This window comes from Malaclemys terrapin, chromosome 9 (assembly GCF_027887155.1).
Source record: "Malaclemys terrapin pileata isolate rMalTer1 chromosome 9, rMalTer1.hap1, whole genome shotgun sequence".
Lineage (NCBI taxonomy): Eukaryota > Metazoa > Chordata > Testudines > Emydidae > Malaclemys > Malaclemys terrapin.
The window spans coordinates 79,667,428-79,690,803 of NC_071513.1; the positions used below are offsets into that span (position 1 = coordinate 79,667,428).

The 23,376-nt window shown below is 43.3% G+C and overlaps 1 protein-coding gene across 1 annotated transcript in view; it reads left to right on the forward strand.

The window, feature by feature from the left end:
* The first annotated feature begins 1,416 nt into the window (after nucleotides 1–1,416).
* Nucleotides 1,417–23,376, forward strand: part of AADAC (arylacetamide deacetylase) — a 75,680-nt gene continuing 53,720 nt past the window's right edge. Inside the window, exon 1 of the mRNA XM_054040896.1 lies at nucleotides 1,417–1,489. The gene's annotated coding sequence lies outside the window, so the exon portion shown is untranslated. The remainder of the gene's footprint in view (nucleotides 1,490–23,376) is intronic.

Below are 23,376 nucleotides of genomic sequence, written 5' to 3' on the forward strand. Positions count from 1 at the left end.
CCTCCCCGCCCCCCCGTGCTTGTGTGCCCGAGGTAAGTGTCTCGCTCGCCTTGCCCTTGTTACAGCACTGTGGTGTGCCTTAGTGATGAAGGACCCCTAACCTTGGGCTGTGACTGCCCTTCTCTAAGCAATTTGTCCTGAATTGATACTTTCAAAGGCCTCTTTGTTACAGGAGCACCTTGACAGCAGCAAGGAGCGGTTCAACAGCAGGCTGAGCAAGTGCAGAATGACTGTTCAGTGTGCCTTTGGCCATTTAAAGGCCCGCTGGTGCTGCCTGTTTGGGAACCTGGGCCTGGCTGATGACAATATTCCTATGCTTATAGCCATGTGAAGGGAAGGGAGAAAGCTTCACTCAGGGCTGGATCACTGAGGCTCAGCACCTGGAGGCTGAATTTGAACAGCCAGAGACCAGGGCTATTAGAGGGGTGCAGCGTGGGGCCATAAGGATCAGGGATGACTTGAGGCAGCAATTTGAAGCTGAAAGCCCCTAATATTTGTTGCTATGCTTGGGAGTGCAGTGCTTGTAATGCTAGGAGGTGATTGTGATTGGTGCAGACAATGCACTGTGAAGGTTTAAGATAATTGTCTGTTGCTTTGCAGGGTTCTGTTTGCTTTCAATTAATTGAATAAAGATTGCTTTCAAACCAACACAAAAATTGGTTTGGTTTCTACTCCTCCAGGGTAGAAAATTAAAAAACAACCACTGGAGGAGAGAGACAATCAGCACTGAGAGGGATGGGGGAAGGGAAGGTCCCAGGAGGAGGTGGGGTCCCAGGGACACTTAAAGATTTGTGTATGTCCAGGTATCATATCCAACCTTCTCCTTTGGAGTACAGTGCAATGGGTACTGAACTTCAACGGGGCTAAACTGCAGAGGGATGGGTGTTGAGTGCAGTGGGTAGTGGGAGTCCACACTGCTGGACTGTGATGGGGAGGAGTGGATGGCAGGGGGTACAGACTGGAGCCAAGAGGTTGATAAGAGAGTGTTGGCAGTGTCTGGGGGGTGCATGGGAAAAAGTTTTGCGACAGCGGCTGCAAGGGAGGGCGGGCGCGGAGCTGCTCGCTTTGCAGTGCTAGTATCCCCAGGAGCATGTCCACTTGGCGCTCCATAATATTTAAGAGCCGCTCCATGGTTTAATTCTGGCACACCATGTTATCCTTTCGGTCACTCTTCTTGCTGTCCTGCCACTCCTTCAATTCCTGTTTTTTGGCCGCAGAATGCATCATAACATCACACAGAAAGCCCTCCTTTGTTCTTCGTGGCTGCTTTCTAATTCTTCACAGCCGTTCAGCCGGCAATAACAAAGAGGGAGGCTGGGCTCCCAAGATCATCTTTGTGAAGCCAAAACGCAGCATTTTACAGAAGCAGTATTGTTTGCAACACACACAACACTGATTCAGTGATTTAAAACACAGCCAGTACTCACACAGCTGTCACTAACTGGCTGACCTCAGGCAAGCACACATGAACCACAAGACCCCCAAAATGGTGAGTAGCCACAGGGGCAGGGTAAATCATTGTTCCCGGTCCCTACTGTACACTGGGCACGTGGCTGTTGGGTAGCGCCAGTACTTGGGGAGGGGGGGGGGGGGAGGAGGAGAGTGTATCAACAGCCTGTTCTGCCGCTCAGACTAGACATGTGGTGGTATGCACATCATACAGAGACAAGCCTGCTTTCTGCAGCCTTTCTGCCCCCAACAACTCACTTCAGCAATTCCCAAAATCAAAGCCACTTACCAGGGGCCTCCTCTCCTGTTTGTGCTTTGCTAAGCTCCAACAGCTGTAACTGGCTAGCCTCCTCCAGGGTAGAAAAGAACTCCTGGCTGCACGCATCTCTGACCTCTGAGTCGTCTTCTGCCTTTGGGTTCCCCTCCACATCCTCGTCCAAGATTTCTTCCTCCTGGCTTGGTCCACTCTCGACTGGCACACAAACCACCGAAGTATCCAGAGTGACCTTCGCAGTGAAGGTGGGGTTGCTGCTGAGTATCGTGTCCAGCTCTTTGTAGAACTGGCAGCTCATGGGCGCAGCACCGGAGCAGCGGTTTGCCTCCCGTGCCTTGTGGTAGGCATTCCACAGCTCCTTCACTTTGACCCTGCACTGCAATGTATCCTGTTCATGGCCCCTTTCCATCATGCATTGTGAAATCTGTCCATAGGTATCATAATTCCTACGGCTGGGGCACAGCTGGGACTGGACAGCCTCCTCTCCCCAAATGCTGATGAGGTCCACCCGCTCGTCATTACTCCAAGCGGGGGATCGCCTGGTGCGTGGAGCAGGCATGGCCACCTGGAAAGATGCGCTGAGATCACTGCACGCATCACCGAGCAAACACGAAGGGGACTTTCAAAATTCCAAAGGAATGTATGGGGCGGGGATGAAGGTTGGTCACCTGAGGGCAGGGCAGTAGAGTTCAAACCGATGACCAGAGAGGCAAGAACAGACATTGTGGGACACATTCCGGAGGCCAATTGCAGTGCTGTAATCGACCAGGGTGTCTACATTGGCACCGCAGCGCTGTAGTCCTGGCATAGAAAGCTGTACGCCTCTCGTCGGGGTGGTTTTTTTACAGCGCTGCAACTGTGCAGTTTCTGCGCACTAAGTGGCTTGGCAGTGTACACACCTTGGGAATTACAGCGGCAAAAGCTGCTTTGCTGCACAGAAACTTGCCAGTGTAGACAAAGCCTCAGGCTATGTCTACACTGCGCATCTTACAGCAGCACAGCTGTGCCAGTACAGTAGTGCCACTGTAAGGTACCCAGTGTAAGCCGTTCTTTGTCGGCAGGAGAGAGAGCTTGTCTCTCAAACAGATCACTCGTTACTGCTGGTGAAAGGATGTTAAGTGATAAAGCCCAGTTGTGAATATAGGTTTTAAGCAGGGGTTCTCAAACTGGGGGTCATGAGGTTATTACATGGGGGGCCATGAGCTGTCAGCCTCCACCCCAAACCCCACTTTGCCTCTAGAAGTTATAATGGTGTTAAATATATAAAAAAGTGTTTTTAATTTATAAGGGGGGTTGCTCTCAGAGGCTTGCTGTGTGAAAGGGGTCACCAGTGCAAAAGTTTGAGAATGGCTGGTTTTAAGGATCATCTTGTAGATTTCTTTAAAAACTAAGTTTAAAAAAAAACCCAACACCCTGAAATGTCTACCCCCCTTGGTGTCACCATGAAATCAATACACTAGAGTCTGCTGTAACCAAAGACTGGAACAATTACCGCAGAGCTGTGAATGTCCTCTATTCATCATTATGGGGTGTTAACTTCAAAGCCTACTTGTGACCACTTAAACACTAACACTTTTAAACACAGTCAAAACAAATACTCAGCTCCGTCACTGAAAGGTAATTACAAGGGACAGCTGGGTCTGGGCTCGGAGGGCACATGCAATTAAAGATAAATACTAAGTTATCCGTTTCAGAAGTGAAGACTCAAGGGGAGGAGGGGGGAGTGTATACATGACACTGGAGCAGCTGACACTAATCTTTTACATAAGCATAAATCATTTTAACAGCTACACCGCAGAGAAATTGAGAAATGTGAGGCAAACTATTCCTGGACAAAAAAAGTTGTTGTTCTGGAATTTGTAAATTGGAAGAATGTAAGGGACAAAACTTAAGAGTTCATTTTTAAAATATACAAACTGCTGAAAGACAAGGAAATTCATAGTTTAAAGTTACACTTAATAAAGCAAACTCTAAAGTATAGAAATGTTGAGTTGAACAAAGTTTCTGCCCCAACATGCCCCCTCCTGACTTGCTTTGGTACTGCAGCAACTTTTGCCTCAGTTTCCCCCACTGTCTTTTGGACTACCTCAGCTGTAGGAATGTTCTGGCCAGATTGTTTTACAGATTTCTGCCCTTTTGGGGTACCAGAGTCCTTTACCAAAGTCTAACAAATATAACCAAAAATCCAATGTTCAGTCTAGTTAGGCTCAGATGGTCACCTCCTCTTCACAAGCCTTATCCACTACAGTTTGTTCCCATGCCTTGGCTCAGGCTCTTGTTCCTTCAACAAACCCATTGTCCAGGGGCCGGCACGCTCCTCTTTCACTCAGGGATTCAGGCCTACAGTTCCTCAGGGTCCCTCTCTCCAGTCAGCCTTCTAGCTCACCCTGGAAAGCCGCTCCACTATTCTTAGCCTTCTTCCAGGCTGCTTCCCAGAAAGCGGTCTCTATTATTATTTTTATTTTATTTTCTCAACCCCCCCGGCCTCACTCAGATTTTCAGAGACAAACTCCAGCTAGGCTTTATTTCCAGTTAGTTCTGGCTTACCTTCCATGTGCACTCAGGCTGGTTAATTGGCCTCACAGGCCCATATTATCCTTCTCCAGCCTGTGTGTGGTAAACTCCCCATCACAAACCCCAAACAACATTGACTCCACTTTCAAATACTCATCGCTTTGTGTACCCTCAATATAATGTAGAAAAGTGTCAAATTATCCTGGTTGTGGGAGGGAGTCTCACAGTGTAGCCTGCCTTTTAACTTTCATTCCCTTAATGTTTTTAAGACTACATTAAATTATTAATAGATATTTACAGGATTAGCTTTTTAAGAGTTTTTGTGTCTAGGAAACTCCTATATTTAAGGATTAATACAGGCAGACCCAGAAGCCATTTGAATATATCCTTTTCTTGCCTTAGACTGCATTGCAGGTACAAACAGTTTCCAGGTGGAATACAGAAAGATTGCTTTTTAAGAATAACTTTTCATATTAGATCATGAGCAAAAGAGTTCCTGACTTTAGTGGCATTGCACAGCATGCATATCAGCATAGGCTTTAGTCCAGTATCTATTGCACCTATCTTAAACAGACTTAAAGCTTCAGTATTACTCCATATGCACAACTCCAACTCCATACTTCAAACGCACAGGTGTCGTGAACTCTCTGTGACACGGCTACAGTCTGGCTAATTCTTTCTACTTTTAAAGGTGTTACAATGGCCATAAGATCTACATTGATTTAAGCAAAATGTATTTCAAGTCTGATTTGGTAATTTTTATCTAGCAGAAATTGGTTGGATGTGTTGTATTCTTTGTGTGTATGTTTAAAAAAAAAAAAAAAAAGACAACCACTTAAAGCGTGGAGATGGAGAACTTGCAGAATGCCTGGTTTCAAAGGAATTCTTAAGTCGTCAGTGCATGTATATGACTCCTCTTAATTTGTATTTGTATTTTTATGTTTATATACAATGCCTTTAATCACAAAGGGAGATAAAGAAAACACTTCATCTCTCGCTGAAATGCAGACATCTTTGGGATGAAAATACAACAGTATATTATAAATCAGGAAATAAAAAATGATACCCATACTGAAATTTCAATGAGAATTTTAGCTCTATAGAATGTGATTACCTGAGCTGGAATGCCCCAGTAAACATTCCTATGCTTATATGAACACAAGTGTGCATCGTTGTTTCATATCTCATTCGAAAAACAGAGTACCTTCCTTAGCACACTGACAGGCATTCAACATAGATTTACAGGGAACAGCAAATGCTGGAGCACTTAATGTTCTTTGGAGATCTCCCATATTGACTTGGCCCAGCTCCACTTAAATTATGAAATGGAATCACAGCACGATGGCACCCCTACTTCATAGACTCCTTTGCTACTGTGTCTGAGACTCAAAGGGATGTTTGTTTTTTAGCTTTTTAGTAAATATTGACAATTACAATTTAAAAAAAATGAATTTAGTCCTCTTGAAAGCTGCCAGCTTTGAACACTGAAGTCCTCTATGTGTAGGAAATATTTATAAACACCTTAGCCAGCTAGTGTACCTTAAATCTGAAAGAATGAGAGCATAGTTCTTCCTGTTCATTTAGTCATTTGTCTCTCTGCTGAGACTGGGAGGGTGCCAGTTGTGGCGGTGGTTTTTGAGAAGTGAACTTCTGAGAGTCTTCATTTCCCCTATAGCCATCCTTTTGCAGAATAATTTCCCTTTCTATGAGCCAGGAACTAACAACCAAAACTCCCCCGCCCTTTTTTTTCTTTCCCAAAATCAGAACACAACAAACTACTGTATGTTCTGCTCCAACAAAAACTAAACTAAAATCACTCTCTAAATTTACCTATCTTAATACATTTAAGAGATGCCTAAACCACACTCCAGTTCTGAATGCCTTCTGTGCATTCTATCCTGGGCCCTTCTCTGATGTAAAAGGAAAAAATAGATATTAACTAATCTTCTGAAAAGGATGCCTCAAGATTGCAAAGAGAAAACACACAAGACCCAGTTCTAACCACTTTTACTCATGAAAGCATCACTTACTGTGGGACTTTTTGCCTTGATTCATTAATAAATACTACTCATTGTCAGTAGGAGATGTCCGAACTGGGCCCACCCGCAATGACACCTTCTTGTGGGATGCAGTTTACTAATTTCTTGTGGCTGGAGAGCTCTGCTGACCAGAGCAGTGAGGCAGGATGGAGTTGTGAGCCTTCCTCCCTCCTTCCCTAGCTGAGATTCATAGATTATATAAAGATAGAAGGGACCACTGCAGTCATCTAGTCTGACCTTGTGTGAGCTCGGGTGCCTGGGGTAGCCCTCACTAGAAATGCCAAGATCAGGACAGACTGCAAACAAGAGAGCAGATATTCCCAAGACTGGTGGGTAACACTGAAGTTAAACTCCCCAACTAGTCACAAACTGTGCTTATGATCCCCACACTGGTTATCAAGAAGCACGCACACACAAAAAGGAATCACACAGCCCCCTTTCTTGCATTCCAGTTCTCTGGGTCCCAATCAGTACCGAGGTCCAGAGAAGTTCTTTTAAAACTCTGCTCACTATACAAAACGTCTTCTGAACCCAAAAGGGCCAGCCACATTGCCAGGTCAATATTAGGTTGGATCTTACCCAAAATACCACGCTGCCAGCCAATCCTTTAGTAACTAAAACTAAAGGTTTATTATAAAGAAAAAAGAGAGAACAAGAGCGTTGTTAAATGGTAAAGCAGGCAGGTACATACAGAGGCTTCAAAGTCCATGCATCAGGTTCTTAGCAGTATTGGTGAGTTTGCTGGTTTGAAAGTCCCTCCTGTACTTCCTGGGTCCCAAACACAAGCTTCACAACACATGGCATGGAAAACGTTAGTGTTCTTTCCATAGACATGCCCCTACAGGGCTTGTTGAGTCATAGGTGTAGTCCCTGGTCTTTCAATGGGTTTATTGTACAGCTGATGTCCCTTGATGGGCCAGCAAGCAGGGTAGGCAGTGCTGATGCCAATCTGTCTGGGGGTGTCACCCAGATGCACAACACAAGTTTGAAATACAGATATACCATACATATCTATGAGTTGTGATACAAATATATAAAGATTATTATTATACTTGGCAAATTATAATATTTTTGCAGACACCACACACGGCATATCTGGTTGGATTCCTTGCAATTTTATAATATTGGCATTAACGATATCATAAAGTATCCCATATATTCCATACAGCATCACGTGTTTTATAACACAACCCATAGGTCTTCTGAGAGTTAATTCCTATGCTCTGCTCTTGAGGGAAAAGGCCGGAATCTCTCCCTGCCCGCCCAGTGTGCAGGGACTGAAACTCTGCTTGGGCCTTACACACGCTATGTGAGTTGGGGAAAAGCTTGTTACATCCTCCCACGCCTTAATTCCCACTGCATGCCCACATGAGATCAGGCAGAATCTGGCCATCAAGGAAGTCCATGAGCAGCTCTCACTGGCACAGTCAGCGTTGCATGATCTCAGTGTCTTCTAGGATTTAGTCCAATCTTGATATTTAGGTAGAACTATTGACATCAGTGGGAGTTCTGTATGTGGGTCAAAGACAGGGCATGTCCTTCCTTGAAACCACACACCAACTTCTTCAGCTTCTTGCCTGCTCCTTCAGCAGGAATGTATGCCATAAAACTACTGCACAGACTTGGTCTGTTAGATGGCTTTTCAGACTTCCCACTACACAGCCCTATAAAAGTGGTGCAAGTAGAATTCATTTCTTACTTGGGGGTGGGCGGGCGGTGGCACCAGCTAAGGGGGGGAGGGCACGTGATCACCCCACATGACCCTCCATGTGACTCCTCCCAGCCTGGAGCCCCCATGCTCTCCCCATCCTCTCCCCTCCCCATGATACATCCCACATTATCTGTGGGGGTGAGAAGGTTCGGTCCTCCTCCTGCTACGCTGAAGACTTCAGAACTGCAGTGGGGAAAGGAGCAGAACATGGGGCCACTGGGCAGCACCACACTGGCAGCTCCTCTGGCGTGACTCTACCGCCCCCAGCCCCACCCCCTGCCTGTCCCTTTGTACAGCAGCAGCCACACTGGAGGACAGGGTGTGTGGGGGGAACTGGGGGTTCTGCTCCTTTCCCTGCTGGGAGGGGCAGCGGGAAAAGGAACAGAATGCTGGCAGCTGTACCACCCCGCACCCTCCGACCCCAGCCCCAGCTCTGTCCTCCAGCAGGGCTGCTGCTGTACAGATGGAGGAGACGCAGGTCTGTGGAAGGGCAGGGGGCAGGGCTGGGAGCGGTACAGCCGTGCCAGAGGAGCTCAGCTCCTCCTGTGTCTTTCCAGTATGCCATACCGGCTATAAATATCTAGCTGGTACGGCGTACCGGCTATAAATATCTTGCTAGTATGGTGTACCAGACCAGACCTCCCTACTTGCACTGCTGACTGTAGTGCAACAAATACTTTACAGAATATTGGTTTCAAAAAATAAATATAAAATGTCAAATTAAATCTTATTATTCATCACGTATCTTTCATCTGCCGTTGAAATCACAATACAATACAATATTGCTGGTATGATTCTGCACTGTCTCCCCATCCCTTAAATTCCCCTGCAAATCAGTTGGAAAAATATACAGACTTTCTTTTTCACTATCATCCCCATCTCATCTTCTAACTCCACCGTCCCAACCGGTTCCTGGTTTTAGTATTCACTACTTTTAAAAAAGGAAATAAACACTTCCTTTGTTAAATTCCTCTAGCATCTGTGTTCTCGTCTCCTATCAGCCATTTACTCCCATCTTCCAGATAAGCACATTCAGCGTGAACAAAGGAAAATAACTAACGCAATCATGATACAGTTAAAATAACAAGGAACTGTTACAACAGTGACATCTCTAATTCTCTTTTAGCTCCGCCCTGGTTGTAATGACAATCTCAGACCTCTGTCAACCCATTTCCTGTTCCTGGATTCAGGAATTATTTTTTTTAAAGTTGTAAGTAATTAGAGAGTAATTAAATAAATGAACTGTGTGAACGCTGTAGGGTGGGAGCGATGAAATAGGTGGAAATGAAGAGGTGTGGGGGAAAGTGAATGTTGATATTTGTTGGTTTTTAAAATGATTTGTTTTGAACTTTGAATGTAAGTTTCAAGGCTGGGTGGAATTAAGCATGTCAGGGGAGAGAGGAAGACTTGGGAATAAGCCTGAACACAAAAGTGACCCAAAAATGTACGTATCATAGAATCATATGTATTTATATTGCAAATTAAGGGCCTACAGAACATGTATGGTTAGAGAGTTTGCTTTCTTGACTTATCTCCAAATCAAAGCAGTGACCATCTCCATTCTGCTTTCACCTAGCTAGATAGTCTCCATGCCAGCATGCTTCCTTTAGAGGGAGCACTCTGTGAGTTCAAGGATTTGTACAGGTGTGGAGAAGATGGGCAGTGGCAGACAACATCAAGTAGAACTCAGGTTAGTAAGGTAATACAGCTGAGGGGGCTGTACTATTTTTCATGACTCTACAAACTCCTTGCAGGGATTCCTTGAGACAGCTAACAGAGAGCAGGAAAGAGGCAGGGGTTACAACTGGCATGGAGGCAGAGAGACTGTGTGTGTGGTCTGCATTTACTGTTCATCCACATGGATTGTGGATGATCTTCGGCATTTGTGGGCAGGCCCTGCAAATTCTGCCCTTCTCACAACCCCCATAGAACAACACGGGGAAGATCAGTGAGGGGAGTCTCAAGGAGATTTCCCTTAATGTAGGCCTCCCCCATGGATCCTGCCCAGGGAGTGGGGCAGGGGATGGAAGCCAAAGCTTTTACAGATTTTCCATTTGTGACACTTGGAAAGAAGACTGCCCTTAGAATAGTTTTGCAGCAGTTCTTTCATTTGCGTAACATCAACATTGTGTTCTTTACTCAGTATTCTCAAACACTGACACAAACTATGATCTCTTACCATTGCAAAGGGTGTTAGATTGATCAAATGGTTTGTTTTTTTTAGTGAAGTAGATATTTTATGAAGAGTATATTGTGCTATAATTGCTCTCCTACAGTGTCGTTACTTGAGCAATGACATAGCAAGTTCATTCTTTACATTTCACAAGCCAGACTATTTTACAGCCACATACATGAAAACATTCATGGAAAGGCAAGTTGTCATATGAATAGCTCAAAGAAGCTTGACTGTAGCATTGGTTACTTGATTAACTATCCCCACATAGTTACATTCAGAAATTAACAGTGTGAAATTTCACCTTCTTTTTCACTTTAGTGAATTGCTGCTTGTTCAGATGATCAAGTATGAAAGTATTGTTGAGTAAGACATTTGTTTCCATATACATAAGTTATAATTCACTGATAAACAGATGGAAGAATGAAATCCAGATCTCCTTTGTTATGGACAAGATCTTATGATCGGTCTGTCATAAAAATATGCCAAAAGAAGCAGTAGTAGTAGCAGCAGCCGTTCAAAAGTAATGATGATACAGTTATAATAAAGGCCAATGAAGGACAAAAGCAAAAACTCTTCAAATAACTGTTATAGTCATTATGATTCAGTGAAATAAATACAGTAACATTTGTGAAAACACTGACAATTCAAACTGTTAAATTCCCACTGAATCAAACCACACAGAGAACATAGTCAACTTTTAGCTGGAATTTTCAATAGAATTTTAGGGGGAACTCCACCAGTGAGTGTTTGAATAAAAATGAATATTTTTTACAAGTTGGGTCAATCCATTTTCCCCCAGTGCATGCTTATCTCTGTCCCCCAGCTATTGATTATAAACATAGAACAAAAACATGCAACAGGGCTCAATGCCATCAGTCAAATCTTGTGCTTTGAGCCAACAGTGCTATATTACTAAAGTTGGACACAGGTTTTTTTTTTTTGGTTTGTTTTTCTTTTTTTAAAGTGTAGAAAAAGGGAAAAGCACATGCTGGCTACCTGCAGAGAGAGTGCCTTGAACTTGAACCCTATCTTTCTCTTTTGTATGAGGTACTTTTGTATATGACTGTAGCACATCTATCACATGTGCAATATGTATGGATCTCTGTATTAGTATGTATATGTATAAATAGCATGTGTGATATTGTGCTCCGGAGATGCACACAAAGAAATGTAATAGACATTTTCCTGTGCCTTTTCCTATATTGAATATGTCTCTCTTATTTATTTCAATCTATACATTAAAAAATATAGTGAAAGAGTAAGATACAAGGACCATGCCTTACAGTGAGAAACTTAAGGAGATCCTTCTCTTTAATTTATTTAAAGAATGTTAAGAGTTGACTTGATCAGGGTCCATGGGGCTCTTTAATATAGCAGACTGAAGCATAAATGTATCTAATGGCTGGAAGCTGAAGCTAGACAAATTAAAAATCAAGCGCACATTTTTAACAGTGAAGGTAATTAACCATTGGAACCTGTTTAGCAAAGGATGTGATGAAATCTCCATCACTTGAAGTATTAAGGTTAAACCCAATCTGTTGACTTATTTTGCATTCAATGATGCCTCCTAGTCAACTAGTTAGAATGTCTGCTGTACACTGTATATATTGTACCAAGAACTAGCTATGGAAGATAGATGTTACCTTCTTTCAGGCTCCATAGTGTTCTATTTACACTTGTCCTGTGGCTGATCTATTTGCAGAATTCTTACTTCTTGTCTTTTAAGAGCCTTCTCAGTCTGACTGATTTGACTAAGTCAAACTGTACAAGCTGCGTTAGTCCAGGCATTCCTTTTTCACTTCTGCCTGGCTCTTTAACTATTGATTTTTAACTATATGTCTAGTCCTTGCTTTTCTTGAAACTTTTGAAACAAACATTTCTTGGTAGCTTTTAATAACTCTGAAACATATGGATTTCAATGGAGAGGAGTGGTTTGGGCTTTTATGCTACTGTACTGCCTCTTGGTGGCTTGTTAAGTTATTTCTTATAATATAATAACTTTAAACGTGAATCAAACATGGTACATAGCACATACTGAAGTGAACATTCAATTCTGATATTTTAATTGTTTGTTGGCCAAATAAATCAGATGATGGGACTATCACACTGGTAGCTAAATACTCAATGTACTGAGATTTGACTCTGGAGATGTCAGGTTTTTTGTCATATTTTATGTAGACGTTGTGCCTGAGAATTGCCTTGAATCAAACAGTGGTTCCAATCCGGTAAGTGCTGTATACCTGTAACGACTGTTGTTCCAGTTTCTAGCCTCTAGGAATTCTGCATTTAGAGGGTCAGGCCAGCATAATTTGGAGGCTTGCTGGTTGATGGATGGTTTATATGTAATCTAGAATATGACTGAATTCTGGTTTGAATTCACTTATAAAATATATACATGATTCCCTCCATGTTTTATTCTGATTTGCTATGAAGCCTCATCATATTATTGGACTACAGTATCTTCTATATAAGGTAACATTTGTTTAAGTATTTCCTCCATTTGCCAAGTCTTGCATTAAAACTTTGATTCCAGCTAGTAGCTTTAGGTGCATGTCAGTAGTAAAAGAGCTTAGTGTTCTTACCTAAATTGGTAGGATCTCACATCCTGACTTTATCCCCTATAATTATAAAGGGTAGATGGGTGTGACAGACAACAAATTAAGAACAGCAACATTCTTAAAGCCAATGCCATTATTATTATTTTACATTAACTTAATCTGGTGTATTATTTTGTAACATTAATTGAGGTGCTAAGATGTTCCATATAAAATTATTGTTCCAACATGAAAGCCTAAGAGACTGGCCTATTAAAATGTTTGCCATGAGCAGTTCACACACCCATGTTTTGCCTCTGTTCAATTAGTTATATTTTGCCTATTTCTTTACAGTTCACTTCCCTAGCCAGTCCATGATTCACTGCGAATAAGCACATTTTAGTCCTTTACTCTCACCATAAGTTGGAATTCTGTTCCTTCCACCCAATCAATGTCCTCTCCGCTGCTTCCAGTTTATCCAGGGCTGGTGGAAACAATGTGCCCAATTCTGCATCCACTGAAGGCAATGGCATTCTTATTACTCGTGTGACTGGGAGCAAGATCAGGCCCAATGTTAGGAAACAACTCTCACATCCCAGAAATACAGAGTTTACTGCCAGGTCTTAACAGCCTGGGATATAGTCAAATCGGTTCCCTCTGAAAGATAGGGACATAAGAATAACCATACTGGACCAGACCAGTGGTCTTGGACAGTTACCAGTGTCAGATGCTTCAGAGTCCTGCAAGAGGCAACTCTGGAACAACCTGCTCAGAAGGAAGATTTTCTTACTCCATTAGTTATATATGGGTTCATCTTTCTCTCTCTCTCTCTCTCTCTCTCTCTCTCTTGGAATGTTTTTGCCAGTTCTAAGCATCTTAATTACTAGCTTATTCCCTTTCTGTTCCTTGAACACTAATGAACATGTTGCCCTTACACTAGCTATTGACATACTATGCTATCCTTTTGCTGTTTCACAACCTATGTCAAATGTGTTGGTTGCCAGTGCTGCTATCACAAAAAAATCACCTTTTGTATCTGGTATTAACTGATACTCTTTGGCTTGCCCCTACTTTCACAGGAGTCAGTAGAAAAACTCCTATTGACTTCAATGGGAACAGAATCTGTCTTGGAGTCAGAGAGATTAATAGTCAAATCAGCATGGAGACTGAAATGCCTGTTGTATCTAAAGTTGGTCCACCCATAACAGCACAAGTACATTGACAGGGAAATGTGGAGAAGCTCACATGGTGGCTACCTTGGCCTGTTCTGTAGACAGAGGATCTTGCTCTCCACAGCTGTCAATATAGCACATCTTAATGATAAATTCACTTAATATAAGAAGACCATAAAGAAACGGGCTCATACCAAAATCAAGTGTCCTATTTAGTGCAAATTTAATTTTCTTTACAGGAGAGACATTGCCACAAACCAGAACTATTCACATTATGCACTGCTTTAATGCCTCAGATAGGGTAGTGAGTGAAGGGACCATGCTGCTCCCCTTCATTTGAGTTGACTGGACACAGAGGGCACAGGCATACTTCAAGAGGAATCATTGTATCTTTTTAAGGGACAAGACTTCCTGGAATTCCACAAAGGTAGTGGTGTAATAATTGAGCCTACAAATTTACCCTAATTATGAGTACAAATATAAAAAGTGACAGCTTAGGTCACAATTTATAAGAATACATCTTGATGGGAAAAGGTACGAAGGGAAGACAGACAAAATGAATTAGTCCACACGAAAAAAGGCCTACTGATATAACTCACACTGTGTGAAGATCATGACTGGTAAGACAAATGTGGTATCAGAAATCAATGAACCAAAATTGGTGGACAAAATAATGATGGAGTGGGCCATTCCACCCATTACTTCATTTTGGGGTCCTTAAAGACTTTAGGGAGAATAATTGACTACAGAAGCGAGCTTCACCACCACAGCTGCCACCCCCACCATCTCTTGGGATCCAGGGCCTTTGTCATCCTGAGAGATCCTGGTCTTATTATGTTCAGGGGTCTCTCCATATGGTTTTTCATTGACTTTTTTTCTCCTGAGTGAAAGGTCCCAGTTGGACAGTCCCAGATAAGAAGCTAGTATAGGAGGCTGATGGCAACAATGACATTTGAACTTTTAACATCTAACTCATATATTTCATTGTCTTTCTGGCTCTGGTATAACAATTATCTGTCACTGGAATTAATATTTTCCCCTTTCAGCACGTCTCCAAGGAGCTGAGATATTATGACACTAAGGGCCAGGAGAAATCCTATCATATTGGAAGCTCTAAAAAAACCACCAGATTTTAGCTCTAAATCCTTCCTTTTGGGGACCAAATTCTGCTTAGGGCACAAGAGAAAATGAGCTGGTAGTTTTATTCGAGTCCATCTTCACTAAAGCAATATCAGCTTGGTATATTTCAGCACAATTGACAATCTCTGCTCAGGAGAGACTCTGAAATTAAATAGCAAGAATAGTTTTAAATTGGAATTGAGGAGCATTAGCAAAGCTGTGTGGGAAACAGAAGACTTATACCTGATGATACTGGGAGGGCAAAATGTAAAGTTCGGGGGGGGGGAAGGGAATGTGACTGTCCCATGTGTTGCCTCTGGGAGGAACCTTCCAGCCCCATCTCCCTGGGCCAGAGCAGCCAATCCTGCCAGCTCCTGGGAGCAGGAGCGGCAGAAGCACCCTGCAACTGGGGGAGGGCCAAACTGTGGGACCCCTCTGCATCGCCACCCTGGCCCCCCCTGCTCTGGTGCCCCTGTCTCAGGTGGGGCGGGTGGCCACAGGAGCTGGGAGCATGTGCCTCTGGGCCTGGCTTGGGATGGCCTGGGGAGACTCACAGCACAACAGCAAGCCTGAACCCCCGCCAGCACATTTCTGGCTTGCTGGGCCCCCTTCCCTGGCAGCTGGGCCCAGGCAGGCCCTCCACTCCTGGCCCAGCGCTCAGCTGCCAGGGGATAGGGGCTGAGCATGCTTGAAATGTGCTGGGAGCAGGAGGCGCAGCAGAAGGACAGAACCCCCATCCCTGCTGGTAGGCTGAGCAGAGCAAACCCTGCAAGGGCAGCTCAGTGCTTGCAGAAATCAGGGGTGGGGAGATGTGACCCTGCGTGCCCCCACACGCGTTGCCTCTGCCTATATAGCGTCTTCCTGTGCTATAACTAGCTCTAGCTATGATCTGCTCAGAGGTTGAGCCACATACAAACAGTTGAGGTGTTGTACTTAAAGTACTGCACAGGATCTTTTCAGGGGAATAAGGCAGAACGCCACATTTATTAGTAGTACATGTATTTATTAACACTGTATTATATGCATATAATATATTACACTTACACTTACACACACACACAAACCCATTCCGTCTTGTTGTTACCAATTAGTTGCTCCCCTTAACTTCACTGGCCAGGTGAGTTAGATGGGGGAGGGGGTGGAGCCGGGCTTTTGCCGATCCGGATCGATGCTCCCATGTTGACAAGACGAGACCCGGGGTTCTGTGCAAGACACCTCACTTTTATAGCAGCTTTCCTCTTATGCAAATCTATACCAGATTCAAACTCTGTGTCTGTGTCCATTGGTCCTTTGTGCTGCTTTCTTTTGAGTGTTGTCCCAATGCTGCAAAGAGGGTGTTTCCAAAAGAAGGTGCTTGCTTCTAACCCCCGAGGCAGTTAGTATGTCTGCTTGTCTTTAATGAGCCCACTTGACACGTTTTATTGTCCTTGGGTCTGGCTCCCAGCCCCTCTCCAACAGTTGAGGCTGTCTGGAGGTGCTGCCTTCCATGCCTTCCTCATTCACACCTTATTTATTCAACAGGGCAATTGATTAAGAGTGGGGGGTGGGGGGAGAGCTCTTGTTCTACTGCTAGCAAACAGAAATTTTTCTTTTATCTTATTTTATCCTTAGGGGCTATAATATTATACCAAGGGCAATGCAAAGTTTCTAAATGAAGCTTTGATATAAAGTCCCATGAAAACAGAGGTCACACGTGGGTAGACCCACCACAAGGTTACATGAAGAGGCACAATGTAAAGTAATGTGAAAATTATCAAAGATTTATCTACATTGTCCCCCTTTTGACCTCTCAAGAACAATTCTTGAGTGGTCACCATATAAATCTTTTGTATTTGTTGCAAACAAACCAAACAATTATAACCAGGTGAATATAACTAAAACCATTACAATTGACTAAACACCAGATATAACATAAACACAAATGCAAACAATTATAATTATAATAATTGGAAATACAACAAAACCATTACCATTACAATAATTGGGTACATTGACAAACAAAATGAGGCCCAAGTTTGATGCTGCAATAGCCATCAAACAATAAAAATCACTGAGGTCAGGACCTTTTTAAGCACACACAACAAATAAGATTTTGTAGGAGTACCACAGTTGTTATGTAAGGTTAAGCTGATTTGGACTTAAACTAACGTTTAGTTGCCAAAATGTTGCAGAATTTTCTATTTTTAACAGTTGTTTTCAAGAGGTTTCTGGGGACCTGAAAGATGGTGCCCTACAATCATGGGCCAAGGTTTTACAGGTTATGGGGGCCCAAGAACTATCCTTCAGGGCTTGGGGAAATAGAACTAGAGTGCATAGAGGAAAGTGTGGAATTAACAAAAAAGCAAATGTAACTAACAATACAAATGTATCAAGAACAAAAATTAACAACAAAATGATTATTAGAGAACCTGACAAAACAAACAAAATAACCCTGATGCACTGGGGACCAAAGTTTTTTGGACACAAGGGGTGATTGATAAGTTGGATGGAGATGGGGGAAGTAGAGAGAGGAAAAGACATTTGCCCTGTCTAGTGTAGTATCCCCTCTTTTTCTGGACCCAATGCTAACACAGGACACCACCAGAGACAGACACAGAACATGCAACACAGAACACTGAACACAGACTTTGTCATGACACTATAACCATGGTATTTTATAACTCTTCAGCTGGTACCAGCTCTTCTGATGTTCCGGTTCAGAGCCTGAAAGATAGAAGCTTGGAAACAAATTAGCACAGTGCTTTTACCATGGCGGAACCTGCTTGGTCTCTGCCACAGTGTGTTTGGTACTCGGGGCTGCACAAATGCTAATTAAATGGTGCATTTTTTTGTGAGTGTAAATCCTCCCTTTCTCTCAGTAAAAGGGCGTTAACACTCCATTTAGAAAAAAAAATTTTTTTTTTAAATTTTGAGCCATTTTGCCATGGCCTGGAGATCTGAGGCAGAAGCAGGCCTTGTTGTTAACTGTTTTAATGGCATTTTGGCCCTGGGAGGAGGAATTTACCCAAATATCCTCCTTCCCAATGTCCAGAGGGGTCCCAAAGGTCTGCCCCCTTCTGGGGTCTTAAATGTTTCTTCTCCTGATGTTACTGCTGCTGTAAGATTTGAGAGTGCTGTATTAACTCTGTGTACCCAACCTGTTTTTAGTTTCTTTATCTGTTGCTTGCCTGGGCCCGATCCTGCTTTTTCCCTTTCGCATTCTCCACCAAAATGTTGTACTTAAAGTACTGCACAGGATCTTTTCAGGGGAATAAGGCAGAACGCCACATTTATTAGTAGTACATGTATTTATTAACACTGTATTATATGCATATAATATATTACACTTACACTTACACACACACACAAACCCATTCCGTCTTGTTGTTACCAATTAGTTGCTCCCCTTAACTTCACTGGCCAGGTGAGTTAGATGGGGGAGGGGGTGGAGCCGGGCTTTTGCCGATCCGGATCGATGCTCCCATGTTGACAAGACGAGACCCGGGGTTCTGTGCAAGACACCTCACTTTTATAGCAGCTTTCCTCTTATGCAAATCTATACCAGATTCAAACTCTGTGTCTGTGTCCATTGGTCCTTTGTGCTGCTTTCTTTTGAGTGTTGTCCCAATGCTGCAAAGAGGGTGTTTCCAAAAGAAGGTGCTTGCTTCTAACCCCCGAGGCCGTTAGTATGTCTGCTTGTCTTTAATGAGCCCACTTGACACGTTTTATTGTCCTTGGGTCTGGCTCCCAGCCCCTCTCCAACAGTTGAGGCTGTCTGGAGGTGCTGCCTTCCATGCCTTCCTCATTCACACCTTATTTATTCAACAGGGCAATTGATTAAGAGTGGGGGGTGGGGGGAGAGCTCTTGTTCTACTGCTAGCAAACAGAAATTTTTCTTTTATCTTATTTTATCCTTAGGGGCTATAATATTATACCAAGGGCAATGCAAAGTTTCTAAATAAAGCTTTAATATAAAGTCCCATGAAAACAGAGGTCACACGTGGGTAGACCCACCACAAGGTTACATGAAGAGGCACAATGTAAAGTCATGTGAAAATTATCAAAAATTTATCTACAGAGGTGGTGGGAACAGCTGTGAAAATGAGTGAGACCAGAAGCTATAACGAGGGAGAAATAAGCAGGCCAGTAAAAGCTAAGGTGAAGAGAACATGCCTTTTCTGTTCATCCCCACTGGAGGTGCCTATAGTATTGGTCTCACTTTATTGAGAACCAGGTTCCTACAAAATAGATTGAAGAGGGGAAATGTGATACTATTTTGGAAATTATTTTAAACTAACCTAAATTTTGCTAATTAAAAATACCATAAATCTTACTGGTAAGAAATAACAGCTTTCCATTGCTAATTTTCCATTTTAATCCTTTTACAGGAAATAAGACTGATGCAGCAAAACTGGCTAGTTCCAGCAAATGTAAAGTTAGTTGAGTCACCTTACAGTAGGTGGCGTACGTGAGCTTTTCACAGCTTGGTACAGTTCATGGCAAATCAGAAAGAATTAAGGAAATGTATGCTTTGACGCTTGTTTACATGGTCCTGTAGGTGGCTTGGTGATGTAACAGTAGGACTTTTGATTTGAAGGTACATTAGCAAACACTTTAAAGGTCGGCTGAGCAGAAGGTTGGAGCATTAAGTAGACAGCTTGTTGTTCTAGCTCTTCCCTATGCATCTGATTTATAATGGTGCGTGCTGGCAATGAGGATCTCAGATTTGTGCAGCCCCTGGGAACCCTGTTCCCACTGACTCAATGGCATATTTTCTATTTGCTTGTCTGTTACCAGCCTGCATCAGACAGTCAATACAATAAAGCTGTGTGCTTGCTGCCTTCACTCACTAAAGATAAAAGGTCTTTTTATAAAGATGGAGCTTTGTGTATGAAGGATTTACATACTTCATACCTCTTCAAACTCATTGTACCCCTTTGCTCCCAAATATCAAACTGTGATAATACAATTTGGTTCCCTGATTGTTTTCTCAACCTACCTATGCAAAAACTTAGGTTCATTTAGACAGAATCTGTGATGAAATAACAAATAGAAGGGGCAGGTTATTTTAAAGATAGTGAGAGGGCAAATGAATTCACTCAGTGCAGTTTAGGGATGGAGTAAATTAGCAATAGGAAAAAATAAAATAAAACTATAGCTGCAATTAGTTAGGAGCAGTGGGCTTAAGTGTAACATGTAGTAGATGTGCTCCATATTGCATGTGCCTCAGTATTCTAAAGGGAGGAGGGCAAGTGCTAGAAACAAACCTTTCTCCGGGAAGACTAACAGCTTGCAGACCAGATTCACCTCAGAATTCTCTTAGAGGCAAAAGAGGTGTGGGAATCATAAACATGTATGTTGGAAACTCCATTGGAAACTGGAAAACTAGAGCAACTAATGTTGATATTTACAGGCTTCCAAATCAGACCATTGACTTGTTGCGGAAGATACAACATTTACATGCCTGCCTGCCTGCCATCCAGCTGGGATTGTCCTGTAGTGAATCTGCCCAGCGAGCAGGGGTTGCATGGCAGTCAGCCAGTGGCACCTCTGCCTCCTCTTTTGTTATTCTCGCTGCCAGATTTTGGAGATAAGTCCTGTGACAAATAGGGTAACTGTGCACAATGTCTAGGGTGACCAGACAGCAAATGTGAAAAATCGAGACAGAGGGTAGGGGGTAATAGGAGCCTATATAAGAAAAAGACCCAAAAATTGGGACTGTCCCTATAAAATCAGGACATCTGGTCACCTTAGCAATATCCTTGTGACTGGAGACAATATTGTGTTAAGTGTATGAATGGTGTATGCACGTTGTGGGCCAAGGACTCTGAACTCCATGGAAGGATGGTTACGGCATCTTCTGTGAGAAGGTAAACAGGAGGGGAGGATGATTAAGGCAGAATCACGCAAGTTGTAACACCTCAGGAGAGGTACCCTTCCTGGAGAGCTTGCAGACTGTGGTTCAAACTGGGTTCTCCAGAGACCAACAGATAAAGAAATGACTTTTGGATAAATAGCGCACGCTTAAACAGTTGCAGGGCCTTTGTTCTGGTTCCTGTTCTAAAGAGTGACGTGCACTTGTAACTGCAGGGAAAACCCAGTTGCGGGGTTTGAAGGACTGATGCCTACCAGAGCCCTAGGCTGGAGTTGGGGGTGAACTCTGGTAAGCTTTCTAGCATGCATGGAGGTTTTTATTGTGTTTAATATGCGTTCTCTAAGTCTTCTACCTGAAGAATAACTGTGCTTGCTTAGAAGGAGCTGTGGGGTAACTTGTAACTGCTGGCAATACACTGGTCATAGCCCTCAGAGAGAAAGCAAAGCACCAGGGCTGGCCTTTTAGGCAGCCTGGCTTGCTGAGGATATCAGTGTAAGGCAGAGAGCTATGCTGCCTTAAAACCCTTGCTCAGAAGGGAATGAGCTGAAGGTCTCTTCCCAGGAGAGGTAATGACTGGGAGCCAGAAACCTTTAAGTGGGTGCTGTCAAGGGACCACAGAGGGAGAGACATAGGTGCAGTTACCTTGACGCTGACAGGTTCTGCAGCCCGTTCTGTGTGGGAATAAATCCCCATCCCAATGGGATGATGAGGGGAATCACTCTTCTCCCAAGGGTTTTACCAGCTGAGGGGATGATCCAGTCCTATGTAAAAACAAGGACCCTAGCTTATGATCCCAGACACACTCTATGTCAGGGGTCGGCAACGTTCGGCACGCGGCTCGCCAGGGTAAGCACCCTGGCAGGCCGGGCCAGTTTTATTTACCTGCTGATGTGGCAGGTTCAGCCGATCGTGCCCCCCACTGGCTGCGGTTCACCGTCCCGGGCCAATGGGGGCGGCGAGAAGCCGCGGCCAGCACATCGCTCACGTGCGCCACTTCTCGCCGCCCCCGTTGGCCCGGGATGGCAAACCGCGGCCAGTGGAGGCCACGATCGGCCAAACCTGCCATATTAGCAGGTAAATAAAACTGGCCCAGCCCGCCAGGGTGCTTACCCCGGCGAGCCGTGTGCCGAACGTTGCCGACCCCTGCTCTATGTTAAAATAGAGTGTATCTGTAATTTAGGGTACAGTAAAGTAAACTGCAGAAATGTTCTTATAAATTGGTTATCCCCAAACCAATCCTGACAAACCCAGGAAATTCTGAGTTATCGGTAAATTTTAAAAAAATCCAAATATGTTCAAGCATGGAAATATGTGGTTTGGGTACACAAACAACCTTAACTCTCCTGCAATGACATCATACAATAACTATATGATTATGATAAAGCCCTTTAGTGGTAGTGGTTCCAAGTTAGATTAAGCTGATTTTTTTAAAGACACGTTTGGATTATTTTTCCCCACATGGTTTCACTACAGAGCAGAGCTAAGGTTTTTGGGGTCCCCTACTTGTATATTTCCATACTTCAACATGTTGGGATTTCACAGGCTGCTTTCAGTGAAGATGCCCTTATAAAAATCTTCCATGGAAGTAAAGCCAAGCTGCCCTCTGGGATTGACCCCTCACTGTCACAAGAAGAGAAATACTGACAAGCAGGTTAATAATAGCAATTGACAGCCTTACTAAGGGCAGCCTGTGACCTCAGACCCATTGAGAACATTAGGAGATGGTAGACATTTTGAAAGAAGGCAATTGTTCATGGAATTCTTTGAAATGGAACATTCTTCAGTCTCTGCCGAAGCAAAAACCTTTAGTTAGGAAGAATAACTGGGGAAGGGACCTTTTTTTTTTTTTTTTTTTTAAGCCTACACAAGATTTCAGTGGGTTTTACGTATATGGGAGTTTGAAGAGTCTCCATTATTCCATTAGTAATGGACAAAAAAAGGTCTGGCTCAAGGTGCTAAAATTTTTTAAAGGACTCGCTTTAAAATTATTTTAAATGTTTACAAGTTTTAATGTTTACATTAACTAGTTTTAATTCCCTGAAAGTGCATCCTATGCTCAGAGTAAGTACTCTTATTTTGTGAAGGACATAAGACATTTTATTCATAATAAAGGAATTTTAATCCCTGCTATGGCTGAGCTGAGTTTTGCACTTAACTGGTGCTTCCCTAATTGTATCTTGTCTAGTGACTCAAAGAATTTCACAAGGTGTTAGTGTGACATTCCCCAGGGTACATCTGTGTCCTCTCAATCCACCAACCTGGGGTGCCTTTCACACTGCTTTGCTGTTAACACACCACCGTTAGCATACGAAATAACTTCCAGCTAAATGAGTGCTTCTAGCCAGCCACTCCTGAATTAGATTGCAGAGTGACACCAGCAGATTCCCAGTCTCAGACTTGTCCCCAGAAATGTGCATCTTTCTCTCTAGACAATACAAGCTATGCACAAATCTTGTTTTCTCAAATGGAGCTTCCCAAACACTTCAATCGAAACACACTGGCTTAGATAAATAATAAAACAAGTTTAGTAACTA